Consider the following 19,325-nt stretch of genomic DNA (forward strand, 5'->3'; position numbering starts at 1 on the left):
TTACAAAGCCTATTCATGAGGTCAACCGGAGAAGTAATCACAATGACGACTGCCCAGCTGATACTACTCTTTCTAGCATGCTGGCAAATATATGAAGCATGCAAGATCTATGTTACTAAACTACAGATTGTTACTACTAAACGTCTTTTCTAAACTGAAAGATCATTAGTGCAAATTAAAACACATTTTAACCTAGATTTACTTGCTTGGCTTCAATTCTGTAAGCGTATGTGTAGCAAAAAATAAAAACAAAAATGTAGGAAAATAGTAAAAATCCATCTGTAACTTAAGGACAGTGAATCCTGGGCTATAGTACCGTTCTCAAATTGACGAAATCGTTACTGTGTATTTACACAAGATTCACTACCTAAATAACAAAGATTAAAATCATGAGTACGGAGATCATTTTCTTATAATGATTCTGTCTGAAGTATACAATGGCCTGATGTTTGTCCTTTACACTAAACATTCATACCTTTGTTGCCACAACAAAGTAAGAGGTGACAGTTAGAAGGAGGTTAAACAGAAGGCTTCCTGTCTGGGCTTTTTGAAAAGAAAGATTGCACAATCTATCAAGGCGATGAGAAGCCGGCTCAGGCCTTCTGTGGTCTGCATTATTCAGCACTATTCGGTCCCGATTTCGGGAGCCCGCCAAGGCTTTTTTGGCCCACCTGACCGGGTGTTCCCTCTACTATACACGTGATGTGGACTCCCAGGGCCGGCGGTCACCCGACCTCCCCGTCTTTGCAGTGGAGTCCCCCTGCAAGCTCTGTAAAGTGAGCCTTTGCAAAGCAAGTGCATCCTCCTCCTCCTCGAGGTCCCTGTCCCCGGCGCCAGTCCTCGCCGCCCCCCCGCCCCCCGACCGGGAGCAGGCGGCCCCTAAAGTAGGTCTCCGCCGGAGCAGCGGCGGCCGCCGGGAAAAAGGAGCCCCACTTTCTCCGGGCAGGAAGGGGGGGAGGCCGAGAGCATTTCCTGTTGTGCAGCTGAACCGAGCGGAGACGTCATTGCATTCACACTCCCTCGGGTGTCAGCCGACCGGGGGCCAAAGTTCAGCCCCTTCCAGGGCGGGCCGGGCACGGCGGACGAGGGCGAGGCGGCCGGGGCTCCCCGGTCCTGGGAGGGCTCCCGGCGCCCCGGCGCCCGCCCTGCCCGGCGCAGGGGCCGGGACGCGGCGGGGCCTCGGGGAGCAGCGCCCGCCTTCGCAGCGAGGGGAGTCGCTCTTCCTCCCGGAGCGCCTCCAGCCTGGCGGCTCCGGCGCGGCGCGCAGGTCACGGCGGGCTGGCCTCCGGGTTCCCGTTCGTTTCCCAGACTGCCGGGGAAGACGCGTAGTTTCCAGGTGCTCAGAGGACGCCCTTTCCTTGCACAAGTTTCTTAGCTTTTCAACGTAATTTCCCCAAAGGGGACCCTTCCCCCCCCCCACTAGGATTATTTTTAAATAATCAAAAGCGAAGATCATTTCAGGGTTGTTGCTGAGATTATGTTTTCTCTTCCTTTTCTCTCTCATAATTGCGGATTCCTTAAATAACTGTCAGAAGAGAGGAAAGAGAACATTTCTACACTGCATAGCTCCAGTGAGGTCAAAGGAGGCAAGAAGACACTGCTTAGACGTTTCTAAAAGCATATTCTATGTGTTCTCATTGTTAAAACACCCGCTGCACAACATATAAAGTCCTTTTATTAGGTCCTTAATTTGTTATATCTCAAATGCCTAATATAAAAAAAAAAAAATCAGAGTCTCTTACAAATCTTTTAATCTTGTACTTCACTTTAATAGCATCCAGAACTTTGGGCCAGAATGTTTTAAAATTGAAATTACTCAATAAAAACAATGGTTTTTAAAGTTTCTTTTATCCTAAATTTCCAGCCTTCCATCTGGTTTGAAAACATAAACCAGATTATAAACGTGTAATTCCAGAGAAACAGTGGCTCAATGTTAATAAAGTTTAAAAGGAAGACTATAAGGCATCTTCTCATGGTGAATCAATGTTACAAATGTTCTATTGTGCCAACATCTCTAACATTTGAAGTAAGCCATGTTTCATGTCAGGACATGGGATTAAAATATTTAGGGCTTCACCAAGTATAAACTACGGCTTTAGGTGATAATGATTTAGATCCATCAGCTGTACCACTCTGGTGCAAGATTTTTATATGTTTATAGTAGGGGGGAGACTGTGAATGAGAGGGGGTACAGAATGCAGGGAGATATGGGAAATCATTGTTCTGCTCAATTTTGCTGTGAACCGAAAACTGCTCCCAAAAATGAACTCTACTTTTTTTTAATCTTTATTTATTTTTGAGAGATAGAGTGTGAGCAGGGGAGGAACAGAGAGAGAGGGAGACACAGAACAGGCTCCAGGCTCCAAGCTGTCAGCACAGAGCCTGTTGCCGGGCTCGAACACACAAACCAGGAGACCATGACCTGAGCCGAAGTTGACACTGAATCAACTGAGCCACCCAGACGCCTGAACTCTAAAAACTACATTTAGGCTAAGTATCATGATATTTAAAATGCATACTGCATTGTATCCTATGGATTCACAAGTAAGTGAATCTTAAGAATTACAAAAAAAAAGGGGCACCTGGGTGGCTCAGTAGGTTAAGCGTCTGACTTAGGCTCAGGTCATGATCTTGAGGTTCATGGGTCTGAGCCTTGCATCAGGGTCTGTGCTGACAGCTCAGAGCCTGGAGCCTGTTTCAGATTCTGTGTCTCCCTCTCTCTCTGCCCTTCCCCTGCTCATGCTCTGTCTCTCAAAAATAAATGAACATTAAAAAAATTTTTTTTAATTGCAAAGAGATCATCTTTATGCTTTCATGGAGTTCATCATCCAGTTCTACCCTTCCTTGATAAAGAAGTTACAATTTCAAAACGTCACTTAACTTTTTAATATATTTTAAACATGCATAAAAGACTACACTTTAATAAATGTTAGTTGTCCTACCCTGCCATGTACTACCTAAGGGCAATATTACAGGTAAGCTTGGCTACCACTTCAAGTGATCCAAAGCCCCTGAGTACTTCTTATGTTGTCTTATTTTCCAAACATTTGAATAACACAGTTAAATATTTTACACACAATATTTTAAGCTTTCATCGCTTATTAGAGTTTACCACTTATTTCCATATATTCCTATCCCCATTTTATCAAGAAATAGGCTCAAAGAACACAGGACTGGCATAGGTGTATGGAACTTAGATGGGCTCCTTTCAATCTTGTTGAAAAGGAATCACAAACCCTTCCTATTCAGACCACCCTTCTGTCCTTCATAGGAGGCTCTGGATTAGCTTGGTAGCCCATGCCTCAGTTCATGAGTGATGGGGGAGCCCACAAAATAACCATCTCCTCATCTCTACCTTATATTATCTACTTAATTTGAATACAGTAACATTTAAACAACTTCCCTGAGCTTCCCAAACTGTACCAAAAGATTCTTGATCATAAAAGATTCCAGGGGCGCCTGGGTGGCTCAGTCGGTTGAGCCTCCGACTTCGGCTCAGGTCATGATCTCACACCTTGTGGGTTCCAGCCCCGCATCAGGCTCTGTGCTGACAGCTCGGAGCTCAGAGCCTGGAGCCTGCTTCGGTTTCTGTCTCTCTCTCTCTCTCTCTCTCTCTCTCTCTCAGCCCTTCCCCCACTCACTCTCTCACTCTCTCTCTCTCAAAAAATAAATAAACATTAAAAAATTTAAAAAAAAAAAAGTGATTCCAATGTGTCCAATCCTAGGACGTACTGCAGTGGTCGTCTGTCTCCTGGGTGGTCTCACATCAACATTTTTTACTTGCCTTTTCTCCCCCCTCATATCAATCACCTTTTTATCCATTAAATCTCTTGCAGTGATTCTCATGTTTTTGATTAGAACATACTTTCACTTATTCCTTCAAATCATCTGTCAATAGCATATAATTAACACTACACAAGCTGTAAGTGACAACCCAAATACCATTCAAGGTCACCGAAAATTTTATTTGAAGTTCATGCTCTCTAGTTAACACTTAACTGCTGATGATGGCACTTGGAAAGAACAAAGAGAGATGACTAAAAGTTATCCTGTTTTACAATCCTAATTACAGACTAAATGAAATCAGTATTCCCATAAATTTAGTAGAGACAGAGGATAAAAAAAAAACCAGTATGATAGCTTTAAAAAAATCAACTTGTGAAAAAAATACATAATTGAAAGTATAAACCTAAATAATTAACTGTGAATTCTTCAGGTCCTGGTGCTATTTTCAAATGCATCTCTTTTATCTCATAAAACTGTAAGGCCAACGGTTTAGAGGATAATGTATTTTATATTTTCTCCTTCGAAACAAAATGGTCCAATTTTGTGCTTTAAAATATACTATAAGAGTGCATAATTCCAGCCTCACAAAATACAGTATCATTTCATTCGATGAAAAGAATTAACACTTGCATTTTTCCACGTTCGTTCTTTTAAAACTCATTATTTGATTCAGGATTGTTTTCATTTAGATGCGTGGTTACAATTTGAGAGTAATTGTGAATTGTTGCAGTCCTTCTTTGGGTCTCTGTGTTTCTGAGATCCAAGTTCTCTGCCACAAGAACCTCCACATTGTCTCAGACCCCGAACAGTCTTTGACATCACTTGACTGGAAGAAGCTCACTGGTCTCACCAACTGGCACCTCTAAAAATATTCAGGGCATATCAAGTTTTTATTCGTCTCTCATAATACCCAATATTGAGGATTATTCTTCTCAAATGAGCATTCACCAATCATTTGTTGTGTTTCCAGAAAACTGGCTCCCAAGAAATGCAATGACAAAATCACTGGGATGTTCTTCTCAGCTCCACATCCTTTTTTCATTAGACACTGTAGGACTGCATTGTTCCTCTAGAGCCAGTACCGTCCCAAATCAAAGCCCAGCCCAACATTAAATGTGTGAAGCAGAGTGAAACAAAAATTGTAGCTCACTGAAAGAACAGGAAGGTACAGGAATGAGGAGACAACTACATTACACACACACACACACACACACACACACACTCACAGGAATGAATGAACCTTTCGTGAAAAAGCTACATAACTACATGCTCCACAGTCTTTGGTTCCTATAAGACCTTTTCAAACTTCAGTGTTTTCTAAGCCCCATGATTTTATTTTTCCTACACACTACCCCCAAAATTACAACCTTCTTTCTATTATGTGACCCTCAGTGCAAATCATCAGTGCCTTGACCCCCTCAAGGCTGGACAACTACACAAAACACAGCACCTGTCCCTGAGAAAAGGCCAGGAACTACAGGTGGTTCAAGAACTATTCATTTCCTCTTCTAGACAATAACCAGATGAGACATCATCACCTCATACTTTTCAGGCTTGAAGTAAAAGTCAGTGTGTTCTTCAAATAGAAATATGTTACATAGTCCTTACGTGTTTAAGAGCACACCCGCTTTTTCAGCCTCCATCTGTATTTACTATTTCAGAATAGGCCCTCAATAAAGTCCAAATAGTAGTAAGTGCTCAGACAGCCTATAATCAAGTGTGTTATTGAAACACCAGTGTTCCCACATGCATTAAAGTGTAATTAAAATTTAATGAACTGTAGAAGTGACTGTATTTCACTACAGTATTCTTGTGTTCTCTCTAGTCCCTCACACAGTCCTGTGTACTTCTCCAGAGACTAACAGTGGGACTACAGCTAAATCTAAAATAAGCTACTTTCCACAGTGGTTAAAAGAAGAGTTCCAAAATCAAAGTGCCCACTCAGGAAACGGTAACTTTTGTTTTAGTAACATATAATTATATGACTCTTATCTAATATATCGTCTCATATATACCACTGCTGTGTATAGGACCCCTTGTTCCGTGAAATATGCACTGATCCATCACCTTCTTGACTATTCATTATGTAGATTAGTAAGCAGTCTGTGTAGGCGAATTAAAAGGAGAGCATTTTCTCATAGACATTAAAGGCAATCCAGATCTAAAGTAAAAAGTTTTTCAAAATTGTTATGAAGATGCAACAAAACTCACTGCCTACTACCAGGTACTATACAGGTGACAGTCTTACAAGTCCTACACCTGCATAGAAGTGCGTCCCAACATTCTATATCTCTGTTTTTTATTAATAGAAAATATAAATTGAAGAGAAGGCTAATTTACTTTATCATAAAATGGCAACCATTTGAGCTGAACTTACTGTCGGCTTGGCATGTCATTTATACGGCCAAAGAGTAGGAAGTAGAAAAGGTACGAATGACTGGCACTGGTGTGACTACAACAAAATGTCCCCCAACAATACACTTGCTTTACCTTTACGATTAAAGCCATCACCCTGAAGATTACTGAGCTTCTTGGACAAAATAATAATGATATGCTAGTCCAAAACCAATAGATCTCACTCAAAATGCACATGAGATAGATTTTTCTGCAAAAAAAAAAAAAAATGTTTACACATTTTTTTACGCTTCATTTCATTTCATCGTGTTTTTAGTTATGAAACTGCCAAAATCAGTGACCCGCCTCTCAATGTGTTGCAGTGTACGTATGCCCACCATTACTTATCGTGACTAGGTGCAAAGTCTTTAAGCTGAAGCACAAGTTCTTGGACAACGTACTTAGGCACTCTAACTTTTTCACCAACATTCACTTAATATGCATTTTATGTTGCCCTCAAATCAGACGCTTCTGTGAAAATACTCCTGACACTTTCCCACGCTGATGCCTATCTAAATCAAGGCCTATCTAAAGCATCCTCTTCCCCCATTAAACATTCCCAGCTCTCCTCAGCCAGGGACCTGAGCCGGGGCTCGATACCACAACCCTGAGATCACGATCTGAGCCTAAATCAAGAGTTGGGCACTCAACCGACTGAGCCCTTTAACCTGCTTCTTTTAATTACAGTTTCCTTTGCAGGCATAGTCCTTTTGCTTAGTATAGATTATAAAAGTTCTGACTATGAGGATAGTAAAACTCTTCTTTATATTTTATATTCTATGTCTATCTCTATTGTATTTTATATTCCCATGAATTTCACACATGCCGGAATCTCAATACTTTTATTTCTGAAAATAGATTTGTATTACGTTATTACACATCCCAACCCTGTTTCAGCTGTAAAAGTCTCAGCAAGCATGTTTAGCCCCATAAAATGTTTTTACCCAGTTAATAAGAGGCTATATTCTGACGAACAACTGGCGATAAGCAATTTGCTTTTGAGGATTAATAACCAGCAATAGCCTAGACAGAGTACATTTCAGACATGAACGACCTGATCCCTAAAGAAATTAATAAAACAGAAATGAAAACGACATAATAAGAGGGCTAGGTGAACGAACTAGGAATATTTAGCCTGGATAAAAGAATACTAAAGGGAACATGATCACTATCTTTAAACAATTGTAGGAATGTCCTGCAAGTCAATGAGGAAACTTGGATAGCTGCAGAGGGCCAAACTGCTGATAAACTGAAGCGTCCAGGAGAGGAATCTGCCTCCCTAAGAAAAGAAAAGGTGTTTAGGTAGAGGTTGAATGCAAGCAGTCCTTGGTGATCTGTCCTGAGTGATTTCTGCTCGCTCAGTTAGGGATTAAATGATGCCTCCAGTGCTCTTATCTAATCTTGAAATTCTACGAAAGACTTCACGTTGCAAAGTGTCCCGTCATCATTTGACAAATCAATACATCAGATCCTACTCCCGTGTGAATTAACCATCATAATTTAAATCAGACACTTTAAGAGATGCCCTAAACAAGGTGTCACGTGCAGAACCACAGAGGGACAGGAAGAAGTAAAACTTCTCACTAAATGCTAAACCGGTACTGAAGGTGCAACCTGCTCAAAATTAAGGTCTGACCCATCTGGAAAAAAGCACCAGCAAAGCTGACACTGAATGAGGAAGTTAGCCATTTGCATATTCTAAAGACCCTCAGAATCCCATTTCTACATCCCTCTCCTTCGCCCTGCCTCATATTCTTAGAAATACTTAACATGTGAAACACAAAAGCAGTAGTTTGATTTACACAACTGGGCAGTATATTGTAAAAGTTTCTTATGAAATTCAAACCAAAACCTGTTGGTGTAAAGGAAATCACAAATGTTAGCTATGCCATTAGACATTGTTTGCTTTTCCAGCTATGAGGAGGGTTAATATAATCACAGCAGGCTATTGTTACTAATTTCAAAGTGTCTTCTGTTTGCTTCTCATTGCCCTGGTCCTACCCAACCCACAAGAATATAAAAAAAGAAAGACAAATTGTCAGGACAATTTCCTCACAATATAAATTCCAGATCAGCTATTGATATCCATTGTAACCCCTTTGAGACATCATTAGGTTTGCCATCAGTAAACTCTCACCAAACATAGCCAAAATCAACTAAGGACTGAACAAATCTGGAGTCTGTCCATTAAAAAAAAAAAAAATCTATCTCCACACTTAGCGTCCACTTATTTGCTATATCCTATACTGTCAGGTGATTTATTTTAAAAGGTCATTTTGAATATTCTCAGCCACTTGGCCCATTTATAAAGCTACACTTGATTAAATCTGGGCACTAAGTTCAGCACGAATATTACTAAGGCCATCAGAACAAGTAAACAGATTGCAAATTCAAAAACAAACGTCTTTGGATTCCTTTTCTTCTGCTTGAAGGTGGGTATCACTATCTCAAAATTTTGTTCCACATGTGCATTAGTGACCTATGCAAAATTTAAAGGCTCCAGGGGACATTACAACAAGCTGTGGAGCTGCTAACCATTATCTTTCTGAAAACAATTACATATGCCCATAATAAATTGCATCAATAGCAGTCAATTATCTCAAGAACACTCTACTAACCCTTGTCACAAATGTATTGCTGCGTATCAGATTTTTTTCAACGACTGAATTATTCTCAAAACTTAGCATTGCTTCACATACTAAAAATAGCCACTCCAATTCTCTTGTGTTACCCTGCTCTGCTCCCAGGAGGTAGGGCAGTGCTATAAACAATGCTTCATTTTTACAGATGAAGAAACAATGAAATATAACAGAAGTACAGCCACTTTGCCTGAATCATTCTGAAAATCAATAATGAGGCAAGCAATAAACTCGTGGGGTCAGGGTTTACTATCAGCCTTTCTGGTGTCCTCTGTGGCCCTGGGATAGGCTCTAATGAGCACATCCTGACAACAAGGGCACAAAGATACTTAGAATCCTCATTTTACCAAAAAAGCTCATATTTCTCTGAACATAAACTTTGACATATGACAAATAAATTGAGTAACAAGAAAATATATTGAATATTTATAACCCTGGATTTTTCCCTCGCTTAGAGAAACAGGGATTATTCAAAATGTAAACTTCAGGAGAAGAAAGAAAAATAAAGCTTGATAATTATTCCATGGATAATTAGAAGCTGAACTCCCCATGACTCGTCCATAAAGTGTTGGGGCCAGCCATCAGGACTCTCCCACGGGGCCCTGCTGAGTTGCAAAGGCAGATTTCATCACTGGAAAAGTGGTTCTCCCCCAGCCTTCCCTCCTTCATTTTTCTTTGTTTCCAAGGGCAAGGATCTGTAATGGGGTAAAGGAATACATTCTCTTTATGCCAAACTTATCCAAGCAGAAGGACCAAGAAACAACTCTTCCTTAAACTCCACACCCACAAGCAGTAACTGCCTTCAAATAGCTTCCCTTTCAAAGCACCGTAAGCAAAATATGGCCAAAGAAAACTGTCCTATAGGGAAGAATCCCAGTCAACTATAAACTTCCCAGTCCAACTGTAGGAAAAAAATTGCCTCAAAATGGCTCGATCTGAGCAACTGTTGTGAAATCAAACGGGAAGTGCAGAGACCAAGAAGACCCTGACTGTGCTACGAGAAGTGTGATTGCTGGGTGTGCTTCCCAGGGGACTCCTTATAGAGCTGAAGAAAAACTTACAGAGCAAAGACTAACGGAGACATCACCCCTCCTTTCGTTCTGATGACCACCCCCCCCCCCAACCACCATCTTACCTCTTTTCTCACCATTTAGAGTACAAGCTTCTTGAGAATTTGGACTTTCCACATTCACCAAATCCCTACTGCCTGCCTACTATACACCGTGCCCTGTGTTTCCACGTTTTTGTGAAAATATAAACCATCCTAATCCACTAGAAATTTGACAATAAAAATAATCGGTAAAAAAAAAAAAAATGAAAACTTCATTTAAATAAGAATAAAAATATACATTCCAAATAAAAGCCGTGGTAATCTCTTCACCTTAACAATCTGATAAATGCAGTTTACAATAAAATGTGTCATTTAAAAACCATTTTCTTCTCTTCCTTGTGAAAAAGTAAGCAGAACTAGATTCTACAAGTTAGGAAAGGCCATAATGCTGAATCATAAAGAGGGTTTTTTTTTAAAAAACTAGTGCTATATTTAGTTATGCAAAAAATAGTAATAAATAGTACGTCTTCAAAAACTACCTTACTATGAAAAATATAGATACAGATATGGGTATAATAAATGGGATTTTTTCATGAGTGATTTAGTAAGACTTGCAATGCTTCTTTAACTGTTATTTGGGTTGAGAGACACAATATGAAAGTAGAGATTTCCAAAAACACTGGAAAGTAGTACAATGACTAAATTTGCTATGAAAAGTTTCTAAAGTAGTCCACTGGAATATAAACGCCATGAGGACAGGGATTTTTTTTTTTTTTTTTTTTTTTTTTAGCTATTTTATTCACTGATGAATCCCCAGTGTCTAGAAGAGCACCTTTCCCAGAGCAGGTAGGCGCTTAATAAATTTTTGTTGAATTAATAAATGTTTGTTTAAAAGTCAGCAGTCCCGGGAACACTCCAGTTGTGTCTCCTAAGCAAGCCCAAGGCCTCATGAGTAAACACTGGTTCTCCAGCTCTTGCGATTTACGTAGAAGTTCAAGTTGGGTAATTTCAGGCCCTAGAGGCTATTTTTAGGCCACAGAACTCCAGAAGGATGATCCACAAAGAACCAGAGAATTTAGTTCACCTCACTAGTGTAGCACTGTCTGAGCTGAATGAAAAATACCCCAAACTGTAATCGATATTTTCATTTGTTAACTGCTGAGAAACATGGGCATTTTGACATCGTTTCTTAAACCATTTCCATCAAGAGTTTAATAGACCACTTGAAAATGTGAAAGTGATCATTTTACTGTCACAGCAAAATTAGGTTCTCCTGTGTTTTTCTTTTCTTTTGGTGTAATTTCTTTTTTTATTTTTTTGCAAATTTTTTAAGTGTTTTTATTTATTTTTGAGAGACAGAGCAGGAGTGTGGAGGGAGAAAGAGAGAGGGAGACACAGAATATGAAACAGGCTCCAGGCTCCGAGCTGTCAGCACACAGCCAGACGTGGGACTCGAACTCACGAACCACGATATCATGCCCTGAGCCAAAGTCGGACATTTAACCGACTGAGCCACCCAGGCACCCTTGGTGTAATTTCTTCATAATAATAATCATAGCTGCCAGATATTTAACGTTTTACTATGTGCTCAGTGAGACAGGTACACATATTCTCATTAAAAAACTTCACAATGACCCTTAAGCAGATATTATCATCCTCGTTTTGTAACCTGCAGGAGGTTAACTGACCTTCCGAAATTCCCTAGAGCTGGTGGTGGTGCTGGAATTTACCCTGTTCTGTCAGACTTTAAATCCAAGCTCTTAGCCCCAAGGCTACCTCCTTCATACAGCGTGTATCACACTGACGGGTATGCCTAAACTACTAAGATTAAACACTGTGCGAAGTGATCAAAATGGTTGGCAATTTAATTTCTTAATTTTTGCAAAAATTTTGCTGTTTAACTGTTGCTTATGCTGCTGCGTGAAATGGTGAAAAGACCAATTGTGTCTGGAGCCTAACACCCTGAGTTCAAATCATACTTCCTTACTGACTATCAGAGTTGTCCCTGCAAACACCATTTAACCTTTCTGAGTCTCAATCCCCTTAAGTGTAAACATGAAGGTAATAATACCAAATCTTCTCACGGCTGTCACTGGAGAGTGCCTGGTGAGCAGCCTGGCACAGAATAAGCGCTCCTTCAGCCTAAATGCCCTTCCTTCTAACGGATTTGCTAAATTGGCACTGTGCTGATTTTATAAAAGTGTTTAGTTCATCCTCGTAATACCATAATTACAGAATATAATGACACTGCATTCTCTATAACTACAAAGTAGAATTTATAAACTGATAGATGATGAGTTGGAAGAGGCTTTAGAAGCCCATCTGTTCCAATCCTTTCGTTTCCAAATGAAGTCCAGAGAGTTTAAAGGACTTGTTTCCAAGTTTTTACAGAAAGCTAATTGCAAAGACACTTCTAGACCTTATGTCCCTCCACCTCTACTTCCACGATAGTCCCAGTTTTTGCCTCACATCACACAGGCATGGCGACACGTGTAATTTTCAGACAATTAAGCAGTATAAAACAACCTCAGTTTAACTGCATCCAATTAACAAGCCAAATTAGTGTTTCATATGTACACTATTAAACTAGTTGTCTGGCTTCCAAAAGAAATAAAACACTGTTTCAAATGAATCTAGCATTTTAGTGAACAAAGCTACTTACAATTTAAATTACCTTTGCTATAATCTTCTTTATATGCAATTAGACCTGATCTCCATTTTAAAAGAAATTCTTTCTGCAACTATCAGGATGAAAATTCATGCTTGTATTTTAAGTATCAAATTTTTCTTTCTCACTAAATACATACGATTTTCTAAGATTAGTATACATGTGCATGCATGCACACATGCATACCTGGACATATATGCATGCCTAAGGCCCCCTAAGCAAATACAAACGAGGGTGTGTCTGACATTTCCCCACCGCCCAGTTTGAAAAGTCCCACCTTTTTCTTGGCCTTCAGAAATCAAGTGAATCTGCCACAATGCAAATAACAAGAGCTTTGCTGATCTCCTGCTTTCTTTTTCAGAGAAAATGAAACCACCAGATAAATCTTTGTCAAAAAACACTGCCTTCCAAATACACTGCCCTACACTATCCGTCCAGTATTGTCATGATTTAGATACAACTGGGTATCAATTAAAAACCGGTATTCTAATGAGCCACAAAACGAATCATCTATCCATTCCTTAAATATTTACACCTAAAAACATAAGTGCGTTATCATTTTAAGTATAGCCATTTTTATCAGTTATCGTTTGTTTGGTGGCCAACTTTCACTATTACTATTTATAAAGACTGTGCCGAGGAAAGAGTTGTAGAGTAGGTTAAACTAAAAATGCAGTACTGTATACTGAAGACACAGCTTAGACTGACGATCTGCTGTACGTATTTGACCATGTTTATCAAAATACTTAATCACTTTTGTTATTTATTATTAAGATATCCATGAACAAGACAAAAGAGTTCACACTGTCATGCAGTGGTGTCAACCTTCATTACGTCTTTTGGGGCCTTATACCAATTTAATGGCCACCCTGCCACCAAGCTATTCATCCCCTAGACGTTTATAATCTTTCTGAACACCCACACGTCATAGCATCACTCCTCTGCTGAAAAACCTTAGGTGAAATCCAGCTTTCTCAGGAGGGCTTCATGGCCCACATGGTCTGGAACCAATGGACCTTTCCAGGTTCGCCGTACTCTTCCTCTCCCTTGGCACAACAATGTCCCACCACTCCAGATCAAATTCAGTGTGCCCCGCCCTTCCCTCTTAGTAGGATTTACTGAAATTCTACTCAACTTTCAAGGCCCCCGATCAAAATCTACTTCCTCCCACAAAGACCCTCTAATCTTTGCAGATGGAAAAAAAAAATGCTTCCGTTTATATTATACTTTCGCTCGTACGTTTTAGTAAAGTTTATTTAACAAGCCATATGTCTTCTCTAGATTGTAAAAATTCAAGTCAAGGATCATCATCCTCTTACCTCTCAGTTACTCATATTCTGCTCCCCCCCCCCCCAGTCTGACTCCAGAGCCTAAGCTTGGAGCTCTACTTCTATAAACTGACTGTTTTTGCCACCTAAATTGAAATTTCTATATTGTATGAATTTTAAAACAGGGAGCAAATTAATTAAGTGATAACAGTTGACAAAATGGAGTAGGAGCCCAAGATTACATAGAGGAATGTTATTTTCACTAACCTCTTTTTCCACTCTTTTGTATTACGTTGACCCTTAATCGTACAGAAGGTAAAAAAGAAAAAGAAAAAAAAAAAAGAGCTAAATTTTTCCAAAGGTTCCAGTATTTGCAGTCATGAAGAGAAATTATCTGGGGACTTGAATGTTTCATTACCTGTTTAGAAACATATAGATCCAGCTTATGCAGGGTTCTAAAGATGAATCGGTTCTTCAAACAACGACCTTGAAAGACCTCGGAACTGGTAGCTATTCATTAAGTGAATCAACGGTGTTGACCAATTCAGTTAACTTGATCCTCAAATAAGTATTTTTTAATTTAAATTACTTATTCTTAGAAAAATTACCTGCAAATAATAATAAGCTAACCTACAATTAAACCCCTCAAACCGAAGTTAGCACATGGAGTCGTAACAAACCTCCAGGGGTCAAGGACCACTGACGTTGAAGTACTTGTGAAGAGACACATGTTATACATAAGGCTCCTCCAACTTCTAGACCCTGCCCCCCAAAATTCTTTCTCCAATGATCTACTTCTGACATAGCCAATAGTATGTCATATGTTCTGATTTTCCAAGGACAGTGCCCATTTATGCCAGGTTAGATAATCATTCATGTGGTGCTGACCACGTAATCTGGCCACACCTCGCCTCATTTCTCTAGTTATGTACCCTCGGCCCCACTGGCTTGCTTTCAATTCCTCAAAGCACTGTACATCCCCCAATCTCAAGATATTTGCATTATTCCCTCTTTGTACAATACACTCTTTCTCTCCACCTCTTTCCACTTGACCATAGTTTATTCTTCAGTCTCAGCTCAAATATTACCTCTTCAGACAAGGGTGATATACTGCTTATTTTTATACACTCATTAATAGGTGTATACACTTATTAATAGGTGTATACACTTATGATACGCTCCTTTCTGTTTCTTCGAGAGCACTCATAACTAATGTGGCTTTATTTATATTGGCTCACCTCATGCCTCATATCTGTCAAGCCCACTAGATTAGAAGCTCCTTTTCTGGTCTGGATCATCATTATATCCTTGGTGTCTACCAAAAGCCTAATCCATAATAAATACTTGTTGAATAAACGGATGAATAAGTTGTATTGATCAATGATGACTGGGTCACTTGTCATAGTACTCTGAAGAAAGAGCTAAGATTATATGTGAGTGACAAGTCAAAAATGTTGCCTAGCCCTGAGTACTTCCTGACCTTACCTCCAATCACCATGTGACCCAGAAGTAGTAGGTCAAACCCCACCTGCTCTCCGCCCTGTGTCTTCAGGCACACAAGCATCATTTTCATCTCTTCTCTCCAAAGCACTTTCTTCAAATATGTCTACCTAGCCAGACTTCAAATTTTAAGCAGATAGGAAATCTACAGTTACGGACACTTGTAGAATAGATCAAATGCCATAATTAACACCTCAAATGACAAATAATATGAGTATGTGTTAAGATTAGCACATATTTGGCTCAGAAAAATAGTGACACAAATTATTAACCAGTTCTGATTCTATTCTAAATTCAGTCTTGAAGATAGTATAGCTCTATGTCTCTCTTGATGCCAGTAGCCAGGATCCACATCACAGAAGCCAAAGATTGTACAGATCAAGTATGCTGTGTTATCCTCTTATACGTGAAGACTGGTTATGTCACAATGATAGATGAAGTGCTGAAATATTTGTCCAAATTACTTAGGGCCATCTCACAGCTACAAATACTGACTTACAACTTCCTTTTTGTTAGCAATGCCATAAACAGCATGTAGAAAGCAGTGCTTTTGTTGTTGTTGTGATGAAGTATCAGGAACAAGTGGAAAATTGTATCACGCATATTATTTCCTTCAAATAATCACAATCTTATTTTCACAAGGTTTTCCCATTTTCTCTCAATCTTCATTCACAGCTTCAAGCATTGAGAGACCTCACTGGAATATTCACTGAGGTTTTACTCAAGATAAATGAAGTCTCTGCCTATGGGGTTAACAGCAACCCTACACACACTCATAGTGTGAAGTTCCTTATGAAACCTGAAGTCCACTGAGTTGAGATAGCAGACTTCCTCTGTTCCTTTTTATATCACTTAGAAAGCTGCAATACTTACATACCCTGTTTTAGCCAAAGTATGGATTCATGGTGAATTCATTTATAAATTCATTAACTAGAAGCACAGCATTGGAATTTTCAGGTGAAGGTTTAAATTGTGAACCATTTCTCCACCTACAGGACTGTTACACAGACCAGTAGAGTCCTGTTGATGCTGACTAGGAACCAAAATTTGAAAACAGTGTTTATTTTGAACAGACTTAGGTGAGTAGCAACCTGCTGGATCCCAAACTATCCATCCAGTTGATCTTAACCACCTTTTCCTTATTACAGTAGTCGCTACCTCAGGAATTAAATTCTTCCACACTCTAAAGGAGTACGCTTTTCACTCATGCCAAATAACATTTTCTATAGCTCTTTAAAACTACTTTTCTATGTTGAAGCTTTCAGATTAACTTCAGCTAATTACTGATAACTGAAAAATCTAAAGCCAACACAAATAGACTATATGTTATCATTGTTACTGTTGAAATAAACCCTGCTTTAAAATTCAAAATAGGCAGATTCTTAAAAAAAGAAAAAATCCTCATTTTAAAATGGAATCAGCATAAAAAAACAAAACCTGATTTTTCTGAATAGTGACGAAGTGTCAAAAGCTCAAGCAGACACACGTACCATTATTTCACAGGGAACGCCTGCATTCGTGTTCTCTCTGTTTCGTTTTCATAGTAACAAGAACATTTGAAAACACATCTTGTGTAAAAAGAGCCCGATCAATCAAAATATTCCACTGGCTAATCTTTCAATAAAGTCAAATGACATGACTTCATTATGTGATAACACACATAGAGTAAATTCACCTTCATATCCCATGTTTAATAGAAATATAGAAATGCCTTACCTACTTCAGTGAAATTTTTCCAAACACCTCCACAAGGATCTAACATGTTAAAAATCAGTTAAATTTTAAATTGGTACCATCATTAATATGCTACCACTCCCCCAAATTGTCCCCAAATCAATTTCACATCAATTTAATCGTAAACACCGTTACATAAATATAAGCAGTCTCTAAAAACGCCAACCTCATAAAACACAATCATAGTAACAGAAATATAGATGCCAGCAAATGAATTTTGTTTTATACCTGACCCATGTTCAAAGCAAGACACTCAGACAATTTTCAAAAGATTCACCATTGTCATGTAACATTTTTCTGTACATAAGAAATATACTGCATATTTCAAACCTAGTGGTCAAAAGGGATTATGACACTTGAAAAGCACACTATCATTTAGTGGATGTTGGTAAATCCTTTTCACCTCAAAATAAAAATGCACACTTCTCATCTGGTAACATGATTTCCTAGTGTTCCACAGGCATTTCATCTTAATGAAAATGCTATCACCTAGAGGGTATTTCTGTCTTGATAAACCATCTGGCCTATATCCTAAAAATCAAACCCAATCTACTCATTACACAATCTACTTGGTTAAAATCTTGTTTGGGCACTTTTACAGGGTAAAAAAGAAAAAGACATCTGCAAATTCTAATATATATGTAATAAATACATACATACTATGTGTAACATACATCTCTGTACATACATATGCAAATATTTAAAATAACTTGGTTTGCTCAAGGACAAATATCACCAAATATTACTTTATCACTGGAGGAAATGTTTCTAATAAAGTTAAATGGCCTTTTCCAGGAGGACAGATCATTGCAAATTTAATTAAAAAGGATCTTATTAATATTTCAAGTAATTTCTGGGCTTGATTATGCGCTACAAAAGAAACAACTGTACTGAAGAGAAAAATCAATAGCCCTTGACTAGAGCCCTGTATGCTAGAAAAACACAGTTCTCTTGTGAATTATCAAGATCTAGCCTTTGGGGGTGGGAGAGAGCACCAATATTTATTTGGAGGTAGACTGAGTTATTTTTAAAATGGCAAAAAAGGAAGGAGAACAATCGGTTCAAATTTTCCATTATAATGAAAGTACCGGAAACAAGCCTTTTTATGTTCATTTTAGGCCTAAGAAACTGTGCAGAGAATAAGGCTTTTGCAATGTCAGTTGCACACACTGCTTCCTGTGCGAATTCTAAGCCATTACAGGTGTCCTAAGGCCTCCAGCGAAACCTATTATCAGGTTAGTCCTCCCGTCCCCTCAAAGCCATCCCCACTGCCCCCCTACCCCACACATATTATTGCTCGGCTGCTCTAAGTGTCTATTAAGGACCCTCTGTCTTCTCTGCACTCCCGAGGTTAAAGTACCCACTTTCCCTCGGCGAAGCCTGTAAAAGCTTTCCCATTAGAGAGGACTAGTTCCTGCCGTCCTTTTCCAGTTAGATGCTTTCAAGTCAGGAGAGGAGCCACTTGAAGAAAACCCTCCTTCCCCTCCTCCCTTTTTCCACTGGAAGCCACGTCCCTGAAGGACAACACGAAGGGACACTTCATGACCTTCTACCCCCTCACCCAATTTGGGCTCGGAGAGTTGGGGGTCGCATTTTCTCGTGTCCTCTGCTGCACTGGATGTGTTATGTAAGAGGGACAGAACGCGAGAGGCACATGCGTATAAAGCGCACCGATCTGCGATAACAGCTGGGGTGTCAGAGCTAATCTGGAGTCTCCCCCACCAAATACGACAGACACCACACATACATCACCCCCACCCCCTACACACACCCCCACACTGAGCAGTGTTTTCCTGTCTCGCCCCTACCAACACCAGACGCACAGAATGCAAAGGCGGGGGAGGGGTGAAGGGAGGTGAGAGAGGAGGAGCAGCAGCACATCTGCTTTGATAGCAGCCGGCAGAGCCGCCGCGGCAGAGAGCCCCTCGTTAACCCCCTTCCTGTGGCTGCACCACGTCATGGAACATTCCCGGAACGGGCCAACGTTCCACCCACTTCAGGGAACAGACATAAAGGCGCAGACCCAGCTCCCCACAGTGCAGAACCCAAACACACATGTCCCTTCCCGGTCCCCGGGCAGACGCACAGACGAACACGCATGCAAACCGCCCCCACCCGTCTCCACGCGCCCCCGGCCAGCCCGCCGCGCCGGGAGCCGCTCTGCGGCCGGTGCACCCGCAAGGCGAGGGCGCCTCCGCCTGAACCTTCCATCGAGACAGTCCCCTCCTTCCTCGTTTCCTTCCTTCTCTCCTTCCTTCCTTCCTTCCTTCCTTCCTTCCTTCCTC

The 19,325-nt window shown here is 40.0% G+C and overlaps 1 protein-coding gene across 5 annotated transcripts in view; it reads right to left on the bottom strand.

Moving 5' to 3' along the window:
- Positions 1-19,325, bottom strand: part of HIVEP2 (HIVEP zinc finger 2) — a 207,168-nt gene that overhangs the window by 183,705 nt on the left and 4,138 nt on the right. The gene's annotated exons all lie outside the window — the stretch shown is intronic.

This window comes from Panthera uncia, assembly GCF_023721935.1.
Source record: "Panthera uncia isolate 11264 chromosome B2 unlocalized genomic scaffold, Puncia_PCG_1.0 HiC_scaffold_24, whole genome shotgun sequence".
NCBI classification, from domain to species: Eukaryota; Metazoa; Chordata; class Mammalia; order Carnivora; family Felidae; genus Panthera; species Panthera uncia.